Raw genomic sequence first — 6,296 nt, 5'->3', positions numbered from 1 at the left:
TCACTCCCTTTATTTAAATACACTAGATGGTGGCCCGATTCTAACGCATCGGGTATTCTAGAATATGCATGTCCACATAGTATATTGCACAGTCCACGTAGTATATTGCCCAGCCACACAGTATATTACCCAGTCACATAGTATATTGCCCAGCCACATAGTATATTGCCCAGCCACATAGTATACAGTACAGAGCCACGTGGTACACAGCACAGACACGTAGTATACGGCACAGAGCCACGTAGTATATTGCCCAATCACATAGCATATTGCACAGTCACGTAGTATGCACCATATCCCTGTTAAAAAAAGAATTAAAATAAAAAATAGTTATATACTCACCCTCTGTTGGACCCGGATCGAAGCGGCCGGTTACCGATGCTCCTCGCCCGCTCTGGTCTGAAGAGTGCATTGCGGTCTCGCGAGGTGATGACGTAGCGGTCTTGCGCGACCGCAAGTCATCATCTTGCGAGACCGCAATGCATGGAGCGGTCATCAGGACGTCACCAGGTGCGTCGGTAACCGGCCGCTTCGATCCGGGGACCAACGGAGGGTGAGTATGTAACTATTTTTATTTTTTTTTATTATTTTTAACATTAGATCTTTTTACAATTCATGCTGCATAGGCAGCATGAATGAATAGTAAAAATGTGGTCACACAGGGTTAATAGCAGCGTTAACCAAGTGCGTTACACCGCGGTCAACGCTGCCATTAACCCTGTGTGAGCGCTGACTGGAGTGCAGTACGGAGCGGGCACTGACTGCGGGGAGGAAGGAGCTGCCATTTTTCCGCCGGACTGTGCCCGTCGCTGATTGGTCGTGGCTGTTTTGCCACGACCAATCAGCGACTTGGATTTCCATGACAGACAGAGGCCGCGACCAATGAATATTCGTGACAGACAGACAGAAAGACAAACAGACAGTCGGAAGTGACCCTTAGACAATTATATATATAGATATCTTGCTTCTTTGCATTTACTTTGCTGACTTTTGTGACATCCACCATCAGTTAAAATATTGTACATTTTTAACTACATCGCAAACTTTTATTCCATCAATAAACTTTTATAATTACAAGAAAACCTGAGCACACAAAATAAAAAGTATGTGAAAAAGGTAAACTCATAACATAACCATATTGCTTAATTTACGCAGCAGTGAAAATGATACCAAAATGTGTCTGTTTGACTACTTTCGGAACAGCCCGGACGTTAATTGTTTATATTTCTAAAAATGTTACTGCATAGTACAGCAGCTGGATGCGATTGTGCAGTGGCTGAAGTGGGGAGCTAGCTGTCAGACACTGTGGCTCCTCATAAAGTAGGCAGTGATGGTTTGTTTCCATATTTGCCTTCCCGATTGCTGTATACACAATACTACACAAGTACTGCGTATACAGTAATAGGAAGCCCTTTATGCGCTTGTTCCTTCAGATCCCTGTGATCAATGGGTGTGAAAGTAGTGGGAGATGCTGAGTCCTCTGAGAATCAGACAGCTCTGCTATGCAGCCATAAGGATGAATTTCTTCTGTAACTAGAGCTTTTATTATGACCCTAGTTGAAGGGAAAATCAGTTAAAGTTATTTAAATGTTGAAATGCCGCCGGAAAGGCTTAAGGTTAGGGAGACAATATGCAAAATGAATGGAAAATAAATACTAAAAAAGCAAGAAAAACAAATCATTAAAAAATCGACTGCCAATCCCATGTGAAAAAAATGTGTCAGATATATTTAAATAATTGTTTCATGTAAAGGTGAAGAAAAACTTAAATGTATGGAAACCACATATATTTCCTTTATTTTCTCACCATTTGCACCTGATATCGATAAAAGAATAAAACTTTGAACTTAAGAGGATCGGGTGAAATTAAACTTTATGCAGATTTTCCCAACAAAACAAAAATATATTTATACTCACTTTACAGCTAACTTCCTCTCTTCACCCTTCACCGTCCACCATCTGGTTTTTTTTACATCTTTTCACCACTGCTAAAAACTAAGGCTTTTTCACGCCAGGTGGGTGCAACGGCTCTGAGAAGGCCTGGGACGGTTCTGTGCCTGCTGTGACAGCACACGTCACTCTGCTATACACGCACTCAGCTCTGCCACACATACTATTGTCAAACAAAATTGCATAGCTGTGCTATAAACTCACTCAGCTTTATCAACAGCTCTTCTATATGCTCACTCAGCTCTGCTACACACATACTCATCTCTGGTATACACTCACTCAGTTCTGCTATACAATCACTCAGCTATTACACACACATATTTCGCATATTTAGCTCTGCTATACAATCATCAGGTCTGCTACGCATTCACACAGTTCGCCCATAAACACTCAGCTCTGACATACACTGAGCTTTGTCATATACTCAGCTCCACTATATACACACTCTGATATACATTCACAGCATTGCCACTCATCCACACACACACTGCTCTGTATACATGTAGTATGCTATCAGGTGCCTAGGATGCAGTGACACACAGGAGGCAGAGCAAGGGTTAACAGGTTCTTTATATAAATATATATATATTTTTATATATATATATATATATATATATATATATATATATATATATATATATATATCCCCTCTATAATTTGTAAAGTGCTGCGGAATATGTTGGCGCTATATAAATAAAAATTATATATATATATATATATATATATATATATATATATATATATATATACACTCACCGGCCACTTTATTAGGTACACCATGCTAGTAACGGGTTGGACCCCCTTTTGCCTTCAGAACTGCCTCAATTCTTCGTGGCATAGATTCAACAAGGTGCTGGAAGCATTCCTCAGAGATTTTGGTCCATATTGACATGATGGCATCACACAGTTGCCGCAGATTTGTCGGCTGCACATCCCAAAGATGCTCCATACAAGGCAGGATGGATCCATGCTTTCATGTTGTTTACGCCAAATTCTGACCCTACCATCCGAATGTCGCAGCAGAAATCGAGACTCATCAGACCAAGCAACGTTTTTCCAATCTTCTACTGTCCAATTTCGATGAGCTTGTACAAATTGTAGCCTCAGTTTCCTGTTCTTAGCTGAAAGGAGTGGTACCCGGTGTGGTCTTCTGCTGCTGTAGCCCATCTGCCTCAAAGTTCGACGCACTGTGCGTTCAGAGATGCTCTTAGGCCTACCTTGGTTGTAACGGGTGGCGATTTGAGTCACTGTTGCCTTTCTATCAGCTCGAACCAGTCTGCCCATTCTCCTCTGACCTCTGGCATCAACAAGGCATTTCCGCCCACAGAACTGCCGCTCACTGGATTTTTTTTCTTTTTCGGACCATTCTCTGTAAACCCTAGAGATGGTTGTGCGTGAAAATCCCAGTAGATCAGCAGTTTCTGAAATACTCAGACCAGCCCTTCTGGCACCAACAACCATGCCACGTTCAAAGGCACTCAAATCACCTTTCTTCCCCATACTGATGCTCGGTTTGAACTGCAGGAGATTGTCTTGACCATGTCTACATGCCTAAATGCACTGAGTTGCCGCCATGTGATTGGCTGATTAGAAATTAAGTGTTAACAAGAAGTTGGACAGGTGTACCTAATAAAGTGGCCAGTGAGTGTATATATATATATATATATATATATATATATATATATATATATATATATATATAAACAGTAATGGTACAAGCTGGGGAATAATGGATGTGAACTTGAGGGCGGGAGAAAATCAAATGCAAAAGAAAGTAATAGGTTAACTTATCAGTCTCTGTGCACTGGAGGAAGGTGACTGGAAGATCCCTTGGCGGAGCCACAGGTGACATGAGATGTCTCCGATCTGGTCCCGCAGAAGGGCGATGCACTGTCTTCTGGCAACGACAAATTCTCCAGGCTCTTCGGCAAGTGATCTCCTGATCTGGGCACATGGTGGGGTAGAGATGATAGCTGGCGGCACAGTGGGAGAAATGGAAAGTTCCGTAGACAAGGTTGCAGCTGAAGCACACAGTCCAGCAGACACAGCCACAGGCACAGGCCGGTCCTTAGCAGGCACCACAAGGATGGGACTAAGCAGTGCCTCCGTGGTGGTGAGCGGAGCAAAGGTATGCACTCTATCCTGGTCACTACCCGGTGCTGATGTCTATCTGAGCTCGGGGTAGTATGTGTCGGCAGTATAGCTAGCCGAGGGATACAGGGACAGCTAGCTGGCGTGGGTCCATCTCATTACTCACCGGCTCGTTCCCCGCCGAATGTCCCATCTTCCCGCTCAGACAGCTATTTATGTCAGACCCGCCCCCATCAGTCAGGTGTCCTGAACTGCTCCGGTCCGAATCTCTTCCCCCTGAAACACTGGAGACAGTCCTGACAGTTCCGGCCCAGACCCGCAAGAGAGACCGCAAGTTTGGCTCTCCTCCCTACATACAGTCAATCAGATCTGCCACATATACACACACTCGGTTCTGCTATACACTCACTCAGCTCTGGTACACACACACACTCATCTCTAAAGTAAAAGTTCACACTGTGCTTCTGATAGTGATCAGTGCAGAATTATTATGCATAACAGTATGCATGGGACTTTTAAGAAACAATAATGCCTGTATAGGAATTATTTTGATGTTTTCTTATAGCAGAAATTAAGTGGGGAAAGCCTTGGTTTTTTTCTGGTTGTAAGATCATGTCCGGAAGGAGATAAATGGAATGGCAGGTTGTGCGTGTGCTCTAATGCTCAATGCAATTCTGTGATATTAATGATATGGACCATAGCTGAACTCTGGACTTTGATATCTTAAGCAGTGCTATAGTTTTGAATAGAGCTGCAGATTGGATGTACCACTTTTTAAATCTCCTAGTTGCTACCTTAAGACATGTCCCCTGTTCTGAAAGTGAATAAGGGTCCCTTTGGTGAGACTCACAATGATCTTGTAGTTAACTCTTAAAGTTGCCTTCACATTGAGTTTAGGCACCCGCTTAGTGGCTCACATCATTGGATATGTCCGAATTCCCCTGGAAAATTGGATTCGGAAGTATGTGTGGACGAGGCCACAGACTAGAATGGTGCCGGGCCGGCAGAGCGAACATGCTCCCTGACGTTCATCTTTTTCGACTACTGGAGGCCGACACTCAGATGCAGTCTATGTTTGAGTGTCCGCCTCCAGTTGGCGTACACATCTGAAAATGAAGCATGGCAGAATGCACGTTCAGGCTGCTGGCACCATTGTAGTTTATGGTCTCATTATACGAATCCTGTTCTGCAGGGGATTCGGACGTAAGCCCCATTGGGCCACTGAACGGGTGTGTAAACGCAATATGAAAGCATCCTTAGCCATCCTAATCCTGCTGAAATATCTTTTTGTGTTAAAATCTGCCCTGATTACCGTATTTTTCAGACTACAAGACGCACTTTTTCCCCCCCAAAAAAGGGGGGAAAATGGGGGGTGCGTCTAATAGTCGAAATGCAGGCTTACCCGTGGCGGCAGAGGTGCGGTGGCAGAGGTGCGGCGGCAGAGGTGCGGCGGCAGACGTGCGGAGATGAGGAGGCGCAGTGAGCGGGGTCCCTTTCCCCGGTGAAGTGATGCAGCAGCCCGGTAAGGAGCAGAGCCGGGTGAATCCTGTTGTCATCGGTGGTGGCGGCCATCTTCCGGGGGCCGCGCGTGCGCAGATGAAGCGCTCTGCTTCCCGGGGATTCAGGAAAATGGCCGCGGGATGCCGCGCGTGCGCAGATGGGGATCGCGGCGGCCATTTTTCTGAAGTTCTTAGCTTCAGGAAAATGGCCGCGCGATCTCCATCTGCGCACGGGCGGCCTCCCGCGGCCATTTTCCTGAAGCCCCGGGAAGCAGAGCGCTTCATCTGCGCTCGTGGGGCCCCCGGAAGATGGCCGCCACCACCGATAACAACAGCATTCACCCGGCTCTTCTCCTTACCGGGCTGCTGCATCACCTCACCGGGGAAAGGGACCCTCTCACACCATACCTGTCACTGCGCCTCCTGATCCCAGCACCTCCTGATCCCAGCACCTCCTGATCCCTGCACCTCCTGATCCCAGCACCTCCTGATCGCAGCACCTCCTGATCGCAGCACCTCCTGATCGTAGCACCTCCTGATCCCAGCACCTCCTGATCCCAGCACCTCCTGATCGCAGCACCTCCTGATCCCAGCACCTCCTGATCGCAGCACCTCCTGATCCCTGCACCTCCTCATCCCAGCACCTCCTCATCCCAGCACCTCTGCCGGTAACCAGTGCTGCAACCCTCCCATGGACACCAGGCCGTGGCGTCGCCCACCTAAGCAGGAAGGGACCCTGCTCAGGTGTACGCTGTAC

This window comes from Ranitomeya variabilis, chromosome 2 (assembly GCF_051348905.1).
Source record: "Ranitomeya variabilis isolate aRanVar5 chromosome 2, aRanVar5.hap1, whole genome shotgun sequence".
Lineage (NCBI taxonomy): Eukaryota > Metazoa > Chordata > Amphibia > Anura > Dendrobatidae > Ranitomeya > Ranitomeya variabilis.
This window is presented reverse-complemented; position numbering follows the sequence as displayed.